General features: G+C 47.6%; 1 protein-coding gene across 1 annotated transcript in view; it reads right to left on the bottom strand.

The window, feature by feature from the left end:
- The window catches only part of LOC122926361 (phospholipase A2 inhibitor gamma subunit B-like), a 107978-nt gene extending 86913 nt beyond the window's left edge, over positions 1-21065 (bottom strand). Inside the window, exon 1 of the mRNA XM_044277735.1 lies at positions 20909-21065. The gene's annotated coding sequence lies outside the window, so the exon portion shown is untranslated. The remainder of the gene's footprint in view (positions 1-20908) is intronic.
- Between the last annotated feature and the right edge of the window lie 1234 nt (positions 21066-22299).

Raw genomic sequence — 22299 nt, 5'->3', positions numbered from 1 at the left:
GGCTGACCTATTAGGCAATTGGTTGTATGTGAAGCATAGACGCCATTGCAAGACACCAATTACAGACATAAGCCAGCCACTAGGGATGAGCGAACCCGAACTGTATATCTGAACCCGAACTGAATTTTCGTAAAAGTCCGGGTTCGGTGTTCATCGCTTTCTTGGCGCTTTTTGAAAGGCTGCAAAGCAGTCAATCAACAAGCGTCATGCTACTTGCCCCAAGAGGCCGTCACAGCCATGCCTACTGAGCAAGCTGAGCCTGTCACCAAGTGCATTTAACCCTCAATAGTGTGGTTGTTTTTTGGCTATATCCTACATCAGGGTCAAGCTGTCACCAAGTGCATTTAACCATCAATAGTGTGGTTATTTTTTGGCCATATACTACATCAGGGGCAAGCTAAGCCTGTCACCAAGTGCATTTAACCCTCAATAGTGTGGTTGTTTTTTGTCTATATCCTACATCAGGGGCTTGGCTGTGCTTGCTATTTTATTGAGGGATGAAATACAATTGCCAAAATAGCAGTACCCTAAATTTGGTGTTTCAGCTGTGGCCAGCCAATTGTAATACTGTCTGCTGTCTGGCAAAGGATATATTTTTGTTCAGGGTTGCAATACAATTCCCAACTTAGCAATTTCCTAAATTAGTGGTTTCTGCTGTATCAGGGCTACTTTAAATCTATCCCTAAAAGGGTATATTAGATTCAAGGTGCTGATAGGGTCATTCTCAATAACTTCACACACACGCTACTGTGCATATCCAAGTCTAATTCTGTCCGTAAACGTATACCTGTCACCCAGCGCCTAAATAATAGGCATCAAATTTATATTCAGCTAAATCTGTGGTTACTGCTGTGCCTGTATTAGAGTAATACGGTACCTAAATAGATAGCCAGATAGTGTTAAGAGTCTGTAAAAAAAGGCCTGTATTTGAATTCAATACATTGGGCCAAATAATATTTTTGTTGTTGTGGTAAACGATAACAATGAGGAAAACATCTAGTAGAGGACACGGACGCGGACATGGTCGTGGTGGTGTTAGTGGACCCTCTGGTGCTGGGAGAGGACGTGGCCGTTCTGCCACATCCACACGTCCTAGTGTACCAACTACCTCAGGTCCCAGTAGCCGCCAGAATTTACAGCGATATTTGGTGGGGCCCAATGCCGTTCTAAGGATGGTAAGGCCTGAGCAGGTACAGGCATTACTCAATTGGGTGGCCGACAGTGGATCCAGCACGTTCACATTATCTCCCACCCAGTCTTCTGCAGAAAGCGCACAGATGGCGCCTGAAAACCAAGCCCATCAGTCTGTCACATCACCCCCATGCATACCAGGGAAACTGTCTGAGCCTCAAGTTATGCAGCAGTCTCTTAAGCTGTTTGAAGACTCTGCTGGCAGGGTTTCCCAAGGGCATCCACCTAGCCCTTCCCCAGCGGTGGAAGACATAGAATGCACTGACGCACAACCACTTATGTTTCCTGATGATGAGGACATGGGAATACCACCTCAGCACGTCTCTGATGATGACGGAACACAGGTGCCAACTGCTGCGTCTTTCTGCAGTGTGCAGACTGAACAGGAGGTCAGGGATCAAGACTGGGTGGAAGACGATGCAGGGAACGATGAGGTCCTAGACCCCACATGGAATGAAGGTCGTGCCACTGACTTTCACAGTTCGGAGGAAGAGGCAGTGGTGAGACCGAGCCAACAGCGTAGCAAAAGAGGGAGCAGTGGGCAAAAGCAGAACACCCGCCGCCAAGAGACTCCGCCTGCTACTGACCGCCGCCATCTGGGACCGAGCACCCCAAAGGCAGCTTCAAGGAGTTCCCTGGCATGGCACTTCTTCAAACAATGTGCTGACGACAAGACCCGAGTGGTTTGCACGCTGTGCCATCAGAGCCTGAAGCAAGGCATTAACGTTCTGAACCTTAGCACAACCTGCATGACCAGGCACCTGCATGCAAAGCATGAACTGCAGTGGAGTAAACACCTTAAAACCAAGGAAGTCACTCAGGCTTCCCCTGCTACCTCTTCTGCTGCTGCCGCCTCGGCCTCTTCTGCTGCTGCCACCTCGGCCTCTTCCTCCGCCTCTGGAGGAACGTTGGCACCTGCCGCCCAGCAAACATGGGATGTACCACCAACACCACCACCTCCGTCACCAAGCATCTCAACCATGTCACACGGCAGCGTTCAGCTCTCCATCTCACAAACATTTGAGAGAAAGCGTAAATTCCCACCTAGCCACCCTCGATCCCTGGCCCTAAACGCCAGCATTTCTAAACTATTGGCCTATGAAATGCTGTCATTTAGGCTGGTGGACACAGACAGCTTCAAACAGCTCATGTCGCTTGCTGTCCCACAGTATGTTGTTCCCAGCCGGCACTACTTCTCCAAGAGAGCCGTGCCTTCCCTGCACAACCAAGTATCCGATAAAATCAAGTGTGCACTGCGCAACGCCATCTGTGGCAAGGTCCACCTAACTACAGATACGTGGACTAGTAAGCACGGCCAGGGACACTATATCTCCCTAACTGCACACTGGGTAAATGTAGTGGCGGCTAGGCACCAGGCGGAGAGCTGTTTGGCGCACGTCCTTCCGCCGCCTAGGATAGTAGGGCAACATTCTTTGCCTCCTGTTGCCTCCTCCTCCTACTCGGCTTCCTCCTCCTCTTCTTCCACCTGCTCATCCAGTCAGCCACACACCTTCACCACCAACTTCAGCACAGCCCGGGGTAAACGTCAGCAGGCCATTCTGAAACTCATATGTTTGGGGGACAGGCCCCACACCGCACAGGAGTTGTGGCGGGGTATAGAACAACAGACCGACGAGTGGTTGCTGCCGGTGAGCCTCAAGCCCGGCCTGGTGGTGTGCGATAATGGGCGAAATCTCGTTGCAGCTCTGGGACTAGCCGGTTTGACGCACATCCCTTGCTTGGCGCATGTGCTGAATTTGGTGGTGCAGAAGTTCATTCACAACTACCCCGACATGTCAGAGCTGCTGCATAAAGTGCGGGCCGTCTGTTCGCGCTTCCGGCGTTCACATCCTGCCGCTGCTCGCCTGTCTGCGCTACAGCGTAACTTCAGCCTTCCCGCTCACCGCCTCATATGCGACGTGCCCACCAGTTGGAACTCCACCTTGCACATGCTGGACAGACTGTGCCAGCAGCAGCAGGCCATAGTGGAGTTTCAGCTGCAGTACGCCCGGGTCAGTCGCACTGCGGAACAGCACCACTTCACCACCAATGACTGGGCCTCCATGCGAGACCAGTGTGCCCTGTTGCGCTGTTTCGAGTACTCCACCAACATGGCCAGTGGCGATGACGCCGCTATCAGCGTTACAATACCACTTCTATGTCTTCTTGAGAAAACACTTAGGGCGATGATGGAAGAGGAGGTGGCCCAGGAGGAGGAGGAAGAGGGGTCATTTTTAGCACTTTCAGGCCAGTCTCTTCGAAGTGACTCAGAGGGAGTTTTTTTGCAACAGCAGAGGCCAAGTACAAATGTAGCCAGCCAGGGCCCACTACTGGAGGACGAGGATGTGGAGGAGGTGGAGGAGGATGAGGATGAAGCATGGTCACAGCGGGGTGGCACCCAACGCAGCTCGGGCCCATCACTGGTGCGTGGCTGGGGGGAAACGCAGGACGATGACGATACGCCTCCCACAGAGGACAGCTTGTCCTTACCTCTGGGCAGCCTGGCACACATGAGCGACTACATGCTGCAGTGCCTGCGCAACGACAGCAGAGTTGCCCACATTTTAATGTGTGCGGACTACTGGGTTGCCATCCTGCTGGATCCACGGTACAAAGACAATGTGCCCATCTTACTTCCTGCACTGGAGCGTGATAGAAAGATGCGCGAGTACAAGCACACGTTGGTAGACGCGCTACTGAGAGCATTCCCAAATTTCACAGGGGAACAAGTGGAAGCCCAAGGCCAAGGCAGAGGAGGAGCAAGAGGTCGCCAAGGCAGCTGTGTCACGGCCAGCTCCTATGAGGGCAGGGTTAGCATGGCAGAGATGTGGAAAAGTTTTGTCAACACGCCACAGCTAACTGCACCACCACCTGATACGCAACGTGTTAGCAGGAGGCAACATTTCACTAACATGGTGGAACAGTACGTGTGCACCCCCCTCCACGTACTGACTGATGGTTCGGCCCCATTTAACTTCTGGGTCTCTAAATTGTCCACGTGGCCAGAGCTAGCCTTTTATGCCTTGGAGGTGCTGGCCTGCTCGGCGGCCAGCGTTTTGTCTGAACGTGTATTCAGCACGGCAGGGGGCGTCATTACAGACAAACGCAGCCGCCTGTCTACAGCCAATGTGGACAAGCTGACGTTCATAAAAATGAACCAGGCATGGATCCCACAGGACCTGTGCATCCCTTGTGCAGATTAGACATTAACTACCTCCCCTTAACCATATATTATTGTACTCCAGGGCACTTCCTCATTCAATCCTATTTTAATTTTCATTTTACCATTATATTGCGGGGGCAACCCAAAGTTGAATGAACCTCTCCTCTGTCTGGGTGCCGGGGCCTAAATATATGACAATGGACTGTTCCAATGTTGGGTGACGTGAAGCATGATTCTCTGCTTTGACATGAAGACTGATTCTCTGCTGACATGAAGCCAGCTTCTCTGTTACGGGACCTCTCTCCTCTGCCTGGGTGCCGGGGTCTAAATTTATGACAATGGACATTTACAGTGGTGGGTGACGTGAAGCCTGATTCTCTGCTATGACAAGAAGACTGATTCTCTGCTGACCTGAAGCCAGATTCTCTGTTATGGGACCTCTCTCCTCTGCCTGAGTACCGGGGCCTAAATATATGACAATGGACTGTTACAGTGGTGAGTGACGTGAAGCCAGATTCTCTGCCATGGGACCTCTCTCCAATTGATATTGGTTAATTTTTATTTATTTTATTTTTATTTTTATTCATTTCCCTATCCACATTTGTTTGCAGGGGATTTACCTACATGTTGCTGCCTTTTGCAGCCCTCTAGCCCTTTCCTGGGCTGTTTTACAGCCTTTTTAGTGCCGAAAAGTTCCTAAACCATTGGGGTTCGGGTTCGGGACAAAGTTCGGGTCGGGTTCGGATTCCGAACCCGAACATCCAGGTGTTCGCTCAACTCTACCAGCCACCTTATGGTTTTGCAGGGATAGGTTAGGGATATATTTATTTAGTTAGGTAGATTGACTTAATAGATAGAACATCAACTTGAATAGGAAAAAGCCAATTGAAGTAAATTGAATGGTTTCGTGTAATTACACCTGCTCACTGCTATGATTTTGACGTTTAAGGGGTTAAAATGCAATCTACTGGGATGATAGACATGATTAACCGAAGGTCAATACAGCTGATAAAACGGAGTAGAATATTTAATTAAAAGCTTATGCATTAAAATAGGTTTGTTTAAAAAAAAAAAAGATTTTTATCAATGTCAAGAATATATATCTAATAAATTCGAAAAAATTGAAAAACTGTCTCTAAGAAACAAATAAAATGTTGGATGCTATAAAGAGAAATAAAATTTAGAGAGCTAACACCAGACACACCAACAATTCAGTATAATGTGCCAACTTCTATTACATTTTAACCTTTGACACAAGCACTTTTTTTTTTAAACCAAATGTCAATTTCACACGCAAGACTTGTTCACTTTATCTCAAAAGACACCCCGGCACAAAAATGCTAACTCAGAGATATCAACATTAATATATGAGCGAATCGAAGCATCAAAAGTGGAATTCAATTAGAAGTTTAGGATAAATTAGATTCACTGTAAAGCCGAATTTCCTTGCTCTTCGCGGAAACAAATCAGATTTTATCTATCTCAGCAACTAGTTAATCAGCAGATTGCCATCCACTGTGATGTCACGGTCCTATAAAAACTTTATTTCACGTGGACTCTGCTATTTAACTGTGTGCAGAGCATAGAGAGAGACATGAAAAGCGCTTATGCACTACAGACAGTGTTGCAGAAAGCTTTTAATTGTATGATATTGGATAGGGAGAGTGCAAGCTGGGTGCAGGGAGATCATAGGGAGAGCTGTTAGACACTGTAGGGATAGCATAGGGAGACTGCAGGGACAGTACAGGTTGAGTGTAATCACCATGTGCATCTTGCTGCCACATTCCCAATTAATCTGTTAGTTTATGTAACGGTCACGTCCACACACACACACACACACACACACACAGGGGGAAGGATAGTGACCACTGCGCTCCACCCTCACCCCTGGCTCTGCCTACTTACCTCACGAGTCCTGATGACAGGGGACAACTGGACGACAGTCCCTTACTTAGGATATGTGCAGGGAAGACAGACAAGACAAAATAAAGAACGTGAACGAACCGGGTCAGAACCAAGAGAGCTACGCAGTACAAAGGGTTAAGCAAAGAAGGGTCAGGAGAAGCTGGGGTCAAATACCAGGAGAGTAGAGAAGTACCAGAGGAGTCCGCAAAGAGTAGTCAGGTGGGAGCCGAGGTCACAATACCAGGACGGATGCGCAGTACAGGAGGAGCAGGCAAAGGATCGTCAGGGAACAGGATCAGGTGAGTATTCAGTAGTCCAACAAATAGCCAGGAACCTAGAATTAACAGGCAACCTGTGGCCAGCAAACTGCCTGTATTTATAGTGGGTTCTGAGGGTCATGTGACGTGGCCAGCGTCACATGACCGACAGACAGACAAGTCGAGCACCGAGTGATCAGCTCGGTGCTCAAGGCAGACCTAGAAGCAGGGAGCCTCCTAGCTAGCAAAGCCACCCTGGGAACGAGGCCAAACACAGATCCTCTCTTCTGAAGCTAAGCAGCAGGTCTGTGGCTGATGGGAGACCAAGTGCGCCTTTGGCGCCCCGTGACAGTACCCCCCCCCCTTTTACGAGGGGCCACTGTACCCAAGACTTTAGGCGATGGTCTTTCAGGGTGTTCTAAATAAAAATTTCCCTGGCGGGTACCCAAGATCTCTCTTTGGGTCCATACCCCTTCCATTGAATCAGGTACTGTAAGGAATTACGCACTCTCCTGACATCCACTATCTTAGACACCACATACTCGACAGCATCACTAACAAGAACCGGCAGAGGCGAGGCTTTCAACGGTACAACAGGTTCAAAATACTTTTTAAGTAGAGATTTATGAAATACATTATGAATGTGGAACGACTCGGGCAGCCCTAACTTAAACGATACCGGATTAATCACCTCCGTGATCTTATACAGTCCAATAAAACGAGGAGCACATTTTCTAGAAGCTACCTTGAGAGATAGATTCTTGGAGGACAACCATACTTTAATCCCAACCTGAAAGTTCACCCCCCTTGAATGTCTTCTATCTGCCTTGAGTTTTTGAGAACTTTGAGCCTTTTCTAGGTTCGATTGAACCCGGGCCCAAACTGTGCACAGTTCGGAGGAGAGTTTATCCGCTTCAGGGTTAGAGGAGGAGACGGACGACCCAGAATAAAAACGGGGATGAAAACCATGGTTACAAAAGAAAGGGGAGACGCCAGCAGAAGAATTGACACGGTTATTCAAAGCAAATTCAGCCAACGGAAGGAATTTGACCAATAATTGTTTGTCATCAGCAAAATACAACCTCAAGAATTGTTCCACAGACTGATTAAGGCGTTCAGTCTGCCCATTACTCTCAGGATGGTAGGCGGAAGAAAAAGACAATGAAATTTTACATCTTTGACAGAAGGCCCTCCAGAATTTGGACACAAACTGCACACCCCTGTCAGAAACAATATTTTCCGGGATGCCATGTAAACGAACAATCTCTCTCACAAAAATAGACGCCAGGGTTTTTGCATTCGGATGTTTAGACAGGGGAATGAAATGAACCATCTTGCTAAACCTATCGACCACTACCCAAACCACAGTCTTACCCTCCGCCAGCGGTATGTCAGTTATAAAGTCCATTGAGATATGGGACCAGGGTCTACTGGGAATGGGTAGGGGTCGTAGGTTACCAGCAGGGTGACTCCTAGGTGTCTTAGACCTGGCACAAACCTCACAGGCTGACACGCAGTACTTAACATCCCTGGTCAGAGTGGGCCACCAATAAGATCTAGAAACCAGATCCTTAGTGCCCTCAAAACCCGAATGTCCACAAAAGGCAGAATCGTGACACTCCTCCAACAGCTGGAAACAAAATTGTACGGGAACAAACAACTTATCTGTTGGGGTGGATGCCGGTGCCAGATGTTGTTCAGCCTTAATGCGAGCCGAGATATCCTGGGTTAGAGCCGCTAAGAAGATGTTTGCTGGTAAGATGGATTCAGGCGGTGCCTCAGTGGGTTGAAAAGCATGGAAGCTCCGAGATAATGAGTCTGCCTTCACATTTTTACTTCCCGATCTGAACGTAATGGAGAAATCAAAACGGGTAAAAAACAGAGCCCATCGGGCTTGTCGGGGATTCAACCTCTTAGCAGACTCGAGAAACATTAGGTTTTTATGGTCAGTGACAACAGTTACCCGATGCCTTGCCCCCTCCAAAAAATGGCTCCACTCCTCAAATGTCCATTTAATAGCCAGCAGCTCCCTATTCTCTATGTCGTAGTTTCTCTCCGTGATAGAGAATTTCCTGGAGAAGAAGGCTTAGTTAGTGAGGCTAGTGAGGTTAGTGAGGTTAGTGAGGCTAGCAGGACCTTGTGAAAGGACTGCTCCTGCTCCGTCCTCGGACGCATCCACCTCCACAATAAAGGGTCTCTCCTTATCAGGCTGGATCAGAATTTGAGCGCTACTAAATGCCTTTTTTAATGTTTCAAATTAAGAAATGGCCTTGGTAGACCAATTCTCCAAATCCAACCCTTTCTTAGTAAGGTCGGTCAATGGTTTAGGAATTACAGAAAAATTCATGATAAAATTACAATAGTAATTAGCAAAACTCAAAAAACTTTGTAAGGCCTTTAAGGATGAAGGCCTTACCCATTCCTTAATTGCCAAAACCTTACCAGGATCCATCTTAAAGGCGTGATGAGTAGGGATGAGCGAACCCGAATTTTGGGGTGTCCGTGACACGGACCCGAACCCGGACATTTTCGTAAAAGTCTGGGTTCGGGTTCGGTGTTCGTCGCTTTCTTGGCGCTTTTTGAAAGGCTGCAAAGCAGCCAATCAACAAGCATCATACTACTTGCCCCAAGAGGCCATCACAGCCATGCCTACTATTGGCATGGCTGTGATTGGCCAGAGCACCATGTGACCCAGCCTCTATTTAAGCTGGAGTCACATAGCGCCGCCCGTCACACTGCTCTGATTAGCGTAGGGAGAGGTTGCGGCTGCGACAGTAGGGCGAGATTAGGCTGATTAACTCCTCCAAAAGACTTGATTAATTGATCGATCTGCAGCTGTGGATCATTGAGCTGCTGATACTCAATTGCTCACTGTTTTTAGGCTGCCCAGACCGTTTGTCAGTCACTTTTTTCTGGGGTGATCGGCGGCCATTTTGTGTCTTGTGGTGCGCCAGCACAAGCTGCGACCAAGTGCATTTAACCCTCAATGGTGTGGTTGTTTTTTGGCTAAAGCCTACATCAGGGTGAAGCTGTCACACCAAGTGAATTTAACCAGCAATAGTGTGGTTATTTTTTGGCCATATACTACATCAGGGGCAAGCTGCGCCTGTCGCCAAGTGCATTTAACCCTCAATGGTGTGGTTGTTTTTTGGCTAAAGCCTACATCAGGGTGAAGCTGTCACACCAAGTGCATTTAACCAGCAATAGTCTGTTTATTTTTTGGCCATATACTACATCAGGGGCAAGCTGCGCCTGTCACCAAGTGCATTTAACCCTCAATGGTGTGGTTGTTTTTTGTCTAAAGCCTACATCAGGGTGAAGCTGTCACACCAAGTGCATTTAACCAGCAATAGTCTGTTTATTTTTTGGCCATATACTACATCAGGGGCAAGCTGCGCCTGTCACCAAGTGCATTTAACCCTCAGTAGTGTGGTTGGTCATGCTGTCACACCAAGTGCATTTAACCAGCAGTAGTCTGTTTATTTTTTGGCCATATACTACATCAGGGGCAAGCTGCGCCTGTCACCAAGTGCATTTAACCCTCAGTAGTGTGGTTGGTCAAGCTGTCACACCAAGTGCATTTAACCATCAATAGTGTGGTTCTTTTTTGGCCATATCCCAGTTTAATTCTGTCAGTAAACGTATACCTGTCACCCAGTGCCTAAATACTAGGCCTCAAGTTTATATCCAGCTAAATCTGTCGTTACTGGTGTGGCTGGTCAAGTTATTTAGTGTCCGTCAAAGCACATTTTTTGTTCTGGGTTGATATACAATTCCCAATTTAGCAATTTCCTAATTTAGTGGTTTCTGCTGTATCAGAGCTATTTGAAATCTATCCCTAAAAGGGTATATCATATTCAGGGTGCACATAGGGTCATTCAGAATAACTTCACACACCCGCTACTGTGCATTTCCAAGTCTAATTCTGTCAGTAAACCTATACCTGTCACCCAGCGCCTAAATACTAGGCCTCAAATTTATATCCTGCTAAATCTGTCGTTACTGCTGTACTGTTGTGGCTGGGCAAGTTATTTAGTGTCCGTCAAAGCACAGTTTTTGTTCTGGGTTGAAATACAATTCCCAATTTAGCAATTTCCTAATTTAGTGGTTTCTGCTGAATCAGGCCTACTTTAAATACATCCCTAAAAGAGTATATCAGAATCAAGGTGCTGATAGGGTCATTCTAAATAACTTCACACACACGCTACTGTGCATTTCCAAGTCTAATTCTGTCAGTAAATCTATACCTGTCACCCAGCGCCTAAATACTAGGCCTCAAATTTATATCCAGCTAAATCTGTCGTTACTGCTGTACTGTTGTGGCTGGGCAAGTTATTTAGTGTCCGTCAAAGCACATTTTTTGTTCTGGGTTGAAATACAATTCCCAATTTAGCAATTTCCTAATTTAGTGGTTTCTGCTGTATCAGAGCTATTTGAAATCTATCCCTAAAAGGGTATATCATATTCAAGGTGCACATAGGGTCATTCAGAATAACTTCACACACACGCTACTGTGCATTTCCAAGTCTAATTCTGTCAGTAAATCTATACCTGTCACCCAGCGCCTAAATACTAGGCCTCAAATTTATATCCAGCTAAATCTGTCGTTACTGCTTTAACTGGGCAAGTTATTTAGCACATTTTTTGTTCAGGGTTGAAATACAATTCCCAATTCAACAATTTCATAATTTAGTGGTTTCTGCTGTATCAGAGCTATTTGAAATCTATCCCTAAATGGGTATATCATATTGAAGGTGCACATAGGGTCATTTAGAATAACTTCACACACACGCTACTGTGCATTTCCAAGTCTAATTCTGTCAGTAAACCTATACCTGTCACCCAGCACCTAAATACTAGGCCTCAAATTTATATCCTGCTAAATTGCTGTGGCTGGGCAAGTTATTTAGTGTCCGTCCAAGCACAGTTTTTGTTCTGGGTTGAAATACAATTCCCAATTTAGCAATTTCATAATTTAGTGGTTTCTGCTGTATCAGAGCTATTTGAAATCTATCCCTAAAAGGGTATATCATATTGAAGGTGCACATAGGGTCATTCAGAATAACTTCACACACCCACTAATGTGCATTTCCAAGTCTAATTCTGTCAGTAAACCCATACCTGTCACCCAGCGCCTAAATACTAGGCCTCAAATTTATATCCAGCTAAATCTGTCGTTACTGCTGTAGCTGGGCAAGTTATTTAGTGTCCGTTCAAGCACATTTTTTGTTCTGGGTTGAAATACAATTCCCAATTTAGCAATTTCAAAATTTAGTGGTTTCTGCTGTATCAGGCCTACTTTAAATACATCCCTAAAAGGGTATATCAGAATCAAGGTGCTGATAGGGTCATTCTAAATAACTTCACACACACGCTACTGTGCATTTCCAAGTCTAATTCTGTCAGTAAATCTATACCTGTCACCCAGCGCCTAAATACTAGGCCTCAAATTTATATCCAGCTAAATCTGTCGTTACTGCTGTAGCTGGGCAAGTTATTTAGTGTCCGTTCAAGCACATTTTTTGTTCTGGGTTGAAATACAATTCCCAATTTAGCAATTTCAAAATTTAGTGGTTTCTGCTGTATCAGGCCTACTTTAAGTACATCCCTAAAAGGGTATATCAGAATCAAGGTGCTGATAGGGTCATTCTAAATAACTTCACACACACGCTACTGTGAATTTCCAAGTCTAATTCTGTCAGTAAATCTATACCTGTCACCCAGCGCCTAAATACTAGGCCTCAAATTTATATCCAGCTAAATCTGTCGTTACTGCTGTACTGTTGTGGCTGGGCAAGTTATTTAGTGTCCGTCAAAGCACATTTTTTGTTCTGGGTTGAAATACAATTCCCAATTTAGCAATTTCCTAATTTAGTGGTTTCTGCTGTATCAGAGCTATTTGAAATCTATCCCTAAAAGGGTAGATCATATTGAAGGTGCACATAGGGACATTCAGAATAACTTCACACACACGCTACTGTGCATTTCCAAGTCTGATTCTGTCAGTAAACCTATACCTGTCACTTAGCGCCTAAATACTAGGCCTCAAATTTATATCCTGCTAAATTGCTGTGGCTGGGCAAGTTATTTAGTGTCCGTCCAAGCACAGTTTTTGTTCTGTGTTGAAATACAATTCCCAATTTAGCAATTTCATAATTTAGTGGTTTCTGCTGTATCAGAGCTATTTGAAATCTATCCCTAAAAGGGTATATCATATTCAAGGTGCACATAGGGTCATTCAGAATAACTTCACACACACGCTACTGTGCATTTCCAAGTCTAATTCTGTCAGTAAATCTATACCTGTCACCCAGCGCCTAAATACTAGGCCTCAAATTTATATCCAGCTAAATCTGTCGTTACTGCTGTAGCTGGGCAAGTTATTTAGTGTCCGTTCAAGCAAATTTTTACAGGCATTAGTCAATTGGGTGGCCGACAGTGGATCCAGAACGTACACATTATCTCCCACCCAGTCTTCTGCAGAAAGGGCACAGATGGCGCCTGAAAACCAACCCCATCAGTCTGTCACATTACCCCATGCATATCAGGGAAACTGTCTGAGCCTCAAGTTATGCAGCAGTCTCTTATGCTGTTTGAAGACTCTGCTGGCAGGGTTTCCCAAGGGCATCCACCTAGCCCTTCCCCAGCGGTGGAAGACATAGAATACACTGACGCACAACCACTTATGTTTCCTGATGATGAGGACATGGGAATACCACCTCAGCAAGTCTCTGATGATGATGAAACACAGGTGCCAACTGCTGCGTCTTTCTGCAGTCTGCAGTCTGAACAGGAGGTCAGGGATCAAGACTGGGTGGAAGACGATGCAGGAGACGATGAGGTCCTAGACCCCACATGGAATGAAGGTCGTGCCACTGACTTTCACAGTTCGGAGGAAGAGGCAGTGGTGAGACCGAGCCAACAGCGTAGCAAAAGAGGGAGCAGTGGGCAAAAGCAGAACACCCGCCGCCAAGAGACTCCGCCTGCTACTGACCGCCGCCATCTGGGACCGAGCACCCCAAAGGCAGCTTCAAGGAGTTCCCTGGCATGGCACTTCTTCAAACAATGTGCTGACGACAAGACCCGAGTGGTTTGCACGCTGTGCCATCAGAGCCTGAAGCGAGGCATTAACGTTCTGAACCTTAGCACAACCTGCATGACCAGGCACCTGCATGCAAAGCATGTACTGCAGTGGAGTAAACACCTTAAAACCAAGGAAGTCACTCAGGCTCCCCCTGCTACCTCTTCTGCTGCTGCCGCCTCGGCCTCTTCTGCTGCTGCCGCCTCGGCCTCTTCTGCTGCTGCCGCCTCGGCCTCTTCCTCCGCCTCTGGGCCCCAGAAGGAGAGCTGTTTGGTGCACGTCCTTCCGCCGCCAAGGATCGCAGGGCAACATTCTTTGCCTCCTGTTGCCACCTCCTCCTTCTCGGCTTCCTCCTCCTCTTCTTCCACCTGCTCATCCAGTCAGTCACACACCTTCACCACCAACTTCAGCACAGCCCGGGGTAAACGTCAGCAGGCCATTCTGAAAGTCATATGTTTGGGGGACAGGCCCCACACCGCACAGGAGTTGTGGCGGGGTATAGAACAACAGACCGACGAGTGGTTGCTGCCGGTGAGCCTCAAGCCCGGCCTGGTGGTGTGCGATAATGGGCGAAATCTCGTTGCAGCTCTGGGACTAGCCGGTTTGACGCACATCCCTTGCTTGGCGCATGTGCTGAATTTGGTGGTGCAGAAGTTCATTCACAACTACCCCGACATGTCAGAGCTGCTGCATAAAGTGCGGGCCGTCTGTTCGCGTTTCCGGCGTTCACATCCTGCCGCTGCTCGCCTGTCTGCGCTACAGCGTACCTTCGGCCTTCCCGCTCACCGCCTCATATGCGACGTGCCCACCAGGTGGAACTCCACCTTGCACATGCTGGACAGACTGTGCGAGCAGCAGCAGGCCATAGTGGAGTTTCAGCTGCAGCACGCACGGGTCAGTCGCACTACGGAACAGCACCACTTCACCACCAATGACTGGGCCTCCATGCGAGACCTGTGTGCTCTGTTGCGCTGTTTCGAGTACTCCACCAACATGGCCAGTGGCGATGACGCCGTTATCAGCAATACAATACCACTTCTATGTCTCCTTGAGAAAACACTTAGGGCGATGATGGAAGAGGAGGTGGCCCAGGAGGAGGAGGAGGAGGAAGAGGGATCATTTTTAGCACTTTCAGGCCAGTCTCTTCGAAGTGACTCAGAGGGAGTTTTTTTGCAACAGCAGAGGCCAGGTACAAATGTGGCCAGCCAGAGCCCACTACTGGAGGACGAGGAGGACGAGGATGAGGAGGAGGTAGAGGAGGATGAGAATGAAGCATGGTCACAGCCGGGTGGCATCCAACGCAGCTCGGGCCCATCACTGGTGCGTGGCTGGGGGGAAAGGCAGGACGATGACGATACGCCTACCACAGAGGACAGCTTGTCCTTACCTCTGGGCAGCCTGGCACACATGAGTGACTACATGCTGCAGTGCCTGCGCAACGACAGCAGAGTTGCCCACATTTTAACGTGTGCAGACTACTGGGTTATTACCCTGCTGGATCCACGCTACAAAGACAATGTGCCCACCTTACTTCCTGCACTGGAGCGTGATAGGAAGATGCGCGAGTACAAGCGCTTGTTGGTAGACGCGCTGCTGAGAGCATTCCCAAATGTCACAGGGGAACAAGTGGAAGCCCAAGGGCAACGCAGAGGAGGAGCAAGAGGTCGCCAAGGCAGCTGTGTCACGGCCAGCTCCTCTGAGGGCAGGGTTAGCATGGCAGAGATGTGGAAAAGTTTTCTCAACACGCCACAGCTAACTGCACCACCACCTGATACGCAACGTGTTAGTAGGAGGCAACATTTCACTAACATGGTGGAACAGTACGTGTGCACACCCCTCCACGTACTGACTGATAGTTCTGCCCCATTCAACTTCTGGCTCTCCAAATTGTCCACGTGGCCAGAGCTAGCCTTTTATGTCTTGGAGGTGCTGGCCTGCCCAGCGGCCAGCGTTTTGTCTGAACGTGTATTCTGCATGGCAGGAGGCGTCATTACAGACAAACGCAGCCGCCTGTCTACAGCCAATGTGGACAAGCTGACGTTCATAAAAATGAACCTGGCATGGATCCCACAGGCCCTGTCCATCCCTTGTGCAGATTAGACATTAACTACCTCCCCTTAACCATATATTATTGTACTCCAGGGCACTTCTTCATTCAATCCTATTTTTATTTTCATTTTACCATTATATTGCGGGGCAACCCAAAGTTGAATGAACATCTCCTCTGTCTGGGTGCCGGGGCCTAAATATATGCCAATGGACTGTTCCAATGTTGGCTGACGTGAAGCCTGATTCTCTGCTATGACATGCAGACTGATTCTCTGCTGACATGAAGCCAGATTCCCTGTTACGGGACCTCTCTCCTCTGGCTGGGTACCTGGGCCTAAATATATGCCAATGGACTGTTGCAGTGGTGGCTGACGTGAAGCCTGATTCTCTTCTATGACATGCAGACTGATTCTCTGCTGACATGAAGCCAGATTCTCTGTTACGGGACCTCTCTCCTCTGCCTGGGTGCTGGGCCTAAATATATGACAATGGACTGTTACAGTGGTGGCTGACGTGAAGCCTGATTCTCTGCTATGACATGCAGACTGATTCTCTGCTGACATGAAGCCAGATTCTCTGTTACGGGACCTCTCTCCTCTGCCTGGGTGCTGGGCCTAAATATATGACAATGGACTGTTACAGTCGTGGCTGACGTGAAGCCTGATTCTCTGCTATGACATGCAGATTGATTCTCTGCTGACATGAAGCCAGATTCTCTGTTACGGGACCTCTCTCCTCTGGCTGGGTGCCTGGGGCTAAATATATGACAATGGACTGTTGCAGTGGTGGCTGACGTGAAGCCTGATTCTCTGCTATGACATGCAGACTGATTCTCTGCTGACATGAAGCCAGATTCTCTGTTACGGGACCTCTCTCCTCTGGCTGGGTACCTGGGCCTAAATATATGCCAATGGACTGTTGCAGTGGTGGCTGACGTGAAGCCTGATTCTCTTCTATGACATGCAGACTGATTCTCTGCTGAGATAAAGCCAGATTCTCTGTTACGGGACCTCTCTCCTCTGCCTGGGTGCTGGGCCTAAATATATGACAATGGACTGTTACAGTGGTGGCTGACGTGAAGCCTGATTCTCTGCTATGACATGCAGACTGATTCTCTGCTGACATGAAGCCAGATTCTCTGTTACGGGACCTCTCTCCTCTGCCTGGGTGCTGGGCCTAAATATATGACATTGGACTGTTATAGTGGTGGCTGACGTGAAGCCTGATTCTCTGCTATGACATGCAGACTGATTCTCTGCTGACATGAAGCCAGATTCTCTGTTACGGGACCTCTCTCCTCTGGCTGGGTGCCTGGGCCTAAATATATGACAATGGACTGTTGCAGTGGTGGCTGACGTGAAGCCTGATTCTCTGCTATGACATGCAGACTGATTCTCTGCTTACATGAAGCCAGATTCTCTGTTACGGGACCTCTCTCCTCTGAAGGGTGCTGGGCCTAAATATATGCCAATGGACTGTTGCAGTGGTGGCTGACGTGAAGCCTGATTCTCTTATATGACATGCAGACTGATTCTCTGCTGACATGAAGACAGATTCTCTGTTACGGGACCTCTCTCCTCTGCCTGGGTGCTGGGCCTAAATATATGACAATGGACTGTTACAGTGGTGGATGACGTGAAGCATGATTCTCTTCTATGACATGTAGACTGATTCTCTGCTGACATGAAGCCAGATTCTCTGTTACGGGACCTCTCTCCTCTGGCTGGGTACCTTGGCCTAAATATATGCCAATGGACTGTTGCAGTGGTGGCTGACGTGAAGCCTGATTCTCTGCTATGACATGCAGACTGATTCTCTGCTGACATGAAGCCAGATTCTCTGTTACGGGACCTCTCTCCTCTGCCTGAGTGCTGGGCCTAAATATATGACAATGGACTGTTACAGTGGTGGCTGACGTGAAGCCTGATTCTCTGCTATGACATGCAGACTGATTCTCTGCTGACATGAAGCCAGATTCTCTGTTACGGGACCTCTCTCCTCTGCCTGGGTGCTGGGCCTAAATATATGACAATGGACTGTTACAGTGGTGGCTGACGTGAAGCCTGATTCTATGCTATGACATACAGACTAATTCTCTGCTGACATGAAGCCAGATTCTCTGTTACGGGACCTCTCTCCTTTGGCTGGGTGCCTGGGCCTAAATATATGACAATGGACTGTTGCAGTGGTGGCTGACGTGAAGCCTGATTCTCTGCTATGACATGCAGACTGATTCTCTGCTGACATGAAGCCATATTCTCTGTTACGGGACCTCTCTCCTCTGGCTGGGTACCTGGGCCTAAATATATGCCAATGGACTGTTGCAGTGGTGGCTGACGTGAAGCCTGATTCTCTTCTATGACATGTAGACTGATTCTCTGCTGACATGAAGCCAGATTCTCTGTTACGGGACCTCTCTCCTCTGGCTGGGTACCTGGGCCTAAATATCTGACAATGGACTGTTACAGTGGTGGGTGACGTGAAGCCTGATTCTCTGCTATGACATGCAGACTGATTCTCTGCTGACATGAAGCCAGATCCTCTGTTACGGGACCTCTCTCCTCTGGCTGGGTACCTTGGCCTAAATATATGCCAATGGACTGTTGCAGTGGTGGCTGACGTGAAGCCTGATTCTCTGCTATGACATGCAGACTGATTCTCTGCTGACATGAAGCCAGATTCTCTGTTACGGGACCTCTCTCCTCTGGCTGGGTACCTGGGCCTAAATATATGCCAATGGACTGTTGCAGTGGTGGCTGACGTGAAGCCTGATTCTCTTCTATGACATGTAGACTGATTCTCTGCTGACATGAAGCCAGATTCTCTGTTACGGGACCTCTCTCCTCTGGCTGGGTACCTGGGCCTAAATATCTGACAATGGACTGTTACAGTGGTGGGTGACGTGAAGCCTGATTCTCTTCTATGACATGTAGACTGATTCTCTGCTGACATGAAGCCAGATTCTCTGTTACGGGACCTCTCTCCTCTGGCTGGGTACCTTGGCCTAAATATATGCCAATGGACTGTTGCAGTGGTGGCTGACGTGAAGCCTGATTCTCTGCTATGACATGCAGACTGATTCTCTGCTGACATGAAGCCAGATTCTCTGTTACGGGACCTCTCTCCTCTGCCTGAGTGCTGGGCCTAAATATATGACAATGGACTGTTACAGTGGTGGCTGACGTGAAGCCTGATTCTCTGCTATGACATGCAGACTGATTCTCTGCTGACATGAAGCCAGATTCTCTGTTACGGGACCTCTCTCCTTTGGCTGGGTGCCTGGGCCTAAATATATGCCAATGGACTGTTGCAGTGGTGGCTGACGTGAAGCCTGATTCTCTGCTATGACATGCAGACTGATTCTCTGCTGACATAAAGCCATATTCTCTGTTACGGGACCTCTCTCCTCTGGCTGGGTACCTGGGCCTAAATATATGCCAATGGACTGTTGCAGTGGTGGCTGACGTGAAGCCTGATTCTCTTCTATGACATGTAGACTGATTCTCTGCTGACATGAAGCCAGATTCTCTGTTACGGGACCTCTCTCCTCTGGCTGGGTACCTGGGCCTAAATATCTGACAATGGACTGTTACAGTGGTGGGTGACGTGAAGCCTGATTCTCTGCTATGACATGCAGACTGATTCTCTGCTGACATGAAGCCAGATCCTCTGTTACGGGACCTCTCTCCTCTGCCTGGGTGCTGGGCCTAAATATATACCAATGGACTGTTGCAGTGGTGGCTGACGTGAAGCCTGATTCTCTGCTATGGGACCTCTCTCCAATTGATATTGGTTAATTTTTATTTATTTTATTTTTATTTTTATTCATTTCCCTATCCACATTTGTTTGCAGGGGATTTACCTACATGTTGCTGCCTTTTTAAGCCTTCTAGCTCTTTTCTTTGCTGTTTTACAGCCTTTTTAGTGCCAAAAAGTTCGGGTCCCCATTGACTTCAATGGGGTTCGGGTTCGGGACGAAGTTCGGATCGGGTTCGGATCCCGAAGCCGAACATTTCCGGGAAGTTCAGCCGAACTTCTCGAACCCGAACATCCAGGTGTCCGCTCAACTCTAATAATGAATTTAGGCCTAAATTTAGTTCTATTTACTTTTTTCTCTACATGTTTTCAATAAAAAAAAGTTTTGGGTTGTTGATTATATTCAACCCAGCATATACAGTTTGTGATTACTACACCAATACACAGGGTAGTGCATAATATTATCTGAGAAGCCCAAATGTGTCCGGGCTAAGGAAGGGTTTTAAATATAAGGCCCAGAGCTAGAATGTGGGTAGTAGCAGCATCAACTATCCGAGCAGAAGTAGTAGTAGTGTTAGGCCACAGTTTACCCTGCAACATTATTGTTAAGAAGAAAGAAGATGAGGTTGTGGATTGGATGGCTCACTGCTCCTTTCAGTCGCAGAAGGATGGTGTGGAGGTGACTTCAGAGTCTGACACTGTGTCGTGGAGGCACTGTGTCCTCCTCCTTGCAGCCCCTGAGAAGGATTCAGTGGAGTCCTCTTAGTCTTCACTGACACTTCCTAGTGGGGCACCTTCCTTTTTCCTAAGAAGTGACAAGAAAACTCCACCACACCTTGTGGCAGATAGTCAATAGAGTCTCTCTGTTGACAGATTGTATCGGATGAGAAGAAAATCAGACCTTTTTCAGCAGCGCTGATGCAGAGGAACTCAGGACTAGGATGATGTATGGTAGGTATAGGAGTTCTTTATTCAAAAGACTGCCAACACGTTTCTGGGGCGAACGGCCCCCTTCATCAGGACAATAAAACGTACATATAACAAGCATGTGCTTAGTACTGTTTTATTTATGCACTCTGTTTGAGCGCGATGTGCACGGACAGTGAGGGGCGCGGGGAGGGGTCCGGGGAGGACCGCCATAGAAGGTGTCTGGAGCATAACTAGATACATGCTGACAATAAATAAATAAATAAATAGATAAATAAATATTAGGCAGATCCAGATTTTTGGACAGAAGATTTTTTTTATATATGACTTTAGTATATCCTATTTTCATTTATCTAATACTGCCCCTTTTTTATTTATTTATTTATTCATTTATTTATTTGTTTTATTCTTCTGTCCAAAAATCTGGATCTGCCTAATATTTATTTATCAATTTATTTATTGTCAGCATGTATCTAGATTTCAACTTCTGTCCCAAAATCGGGACCTGCCCAATACATGCTTTTAAGTGCCACAAACACTGAACGGACCATAAACTCTGTCATTACCTCTTGCACCTACCGTACATACACCAGTAGTGCTGGACATCTGACAGCTACCTCGGCACAAGCATTGTGTCATGGAGATACTTTCCCCTCTCCCAGCTGCCACCAGTCAGGAGCCAGACTCAGAAGGGAGACGCCACCTACTGCCACCCTGAACACAGCTGCCTCATAGAGTAGTGAAGTCCTGCATGCGATCCTCCGGCTGTCACTCTGAGGCGCATTATGCCGCTGGGACACTGCCCACAAACATTGCAGCGACACGCTGTATAACAGCGAGCGCTGCTACAACGCTCCAGACACCTCCTATGACGGTCCTCCCCGGACCCCTTCCCCCCCCCCCCCCCCCGCCTCTCACTGTTCGTGCACATCGCGCGCGCTCAGAGTGCATGAATAAAACAGTACTAACCACATGCTTGTTATATGTACGTTTTATTGTCCTGATGAAGGTGCCGTTCACCACAGAAATGCGTTGACAGTCTTTTGAATAAACAACTCCTTTACCTACATCATCCTGGTCCTGAGTTCATCTGCATCAGCGCTGCTGAAAAAGGTCTGATTTTCTTCTCATCTGCAATTCTTTCCATCCCAAAACTCTGTAACCAACGGAAAAAGGGCATAGACCATGGCAGCAGACACAGAAAACCCCGTACACTAGACGGGATAATTCCAGCAAGACGATTTACAGGTGTTGTGACTTCTCCCAACCCAGACAGACAGTTCTACACACAAGGTGCTGCCTTCTGTTCTTTCTTTTCTTCCTAATATGTTGACAAATTGTGTGAGAGCAGTCAGAGCTTGTAGTGCCCTGAGGAGGAGGTTGAGGTGGAGTCTTCTTTGTGATCTGGTGATGCTGCTGACTCTGTGGGTGGGTTATGCCCAAAATGTGCCAGAGCTAAGACGAACTCAGCTGCCTCTGCAAGTTTCTCTCATCTGGCAGTTTTTGTCCACGCTGCCGGAAGACAGAAGCATGAACAACCTATGCAAGAGCAAAATAATATGCTGGCAGGCACACACAAACAAAGGCAAGCAAAGGAGGCAGCAACCAAGCTTTACACCACAGTGGACAACTGGAGAACGTCTTACAGGCAGGGACAGTACATATCTTTCACGGTCCACTAGGTCAATGTTTTTTGTGACAGCGGAGAGGAAAGCTCTCCTGGACCTGCAGCGACAGAACAGCCTTAATCCGCAATGTGTCAACTCACTGGAATTTAACTTTGCACATGTTTGAGCATCTGTACAAGCAGAGTAAAGTTGTGAATGATTTTGTCATGCACCAAAAAATCCTCAGCAGTAGGGAGTGTGTGTTGCTTCGAGGTGAGGCAGTGCTGAAGCTCTTTGAAGAGGTCACTGTCCCCACCAGACATCTGAGAAGCTCTGACAGACGTTCTTCAGAACTTCCTCCTT

The sequence above is a fragment of the Bufo gargarizans genome, chromosome 2, assembly GCF_014858855.1.
Source record: "Bufo gargarizans isolate SCDJY-AF-19 chromosome 2, ASM1485885v1, whole genome shotgun sequence".
In the NCBI taxonomy this organism is placed as follows: domain Eukaryota; kingdom Metazoa; phylum Chordata; class Amphibia; order Anura; family Bufonidae; genus Bufo; species Bufo gargarizans.
Note: the sequence above shows the minus strand (reverse complement) of the source record. Positions and strands in the feature narration are given on the sequence as shown.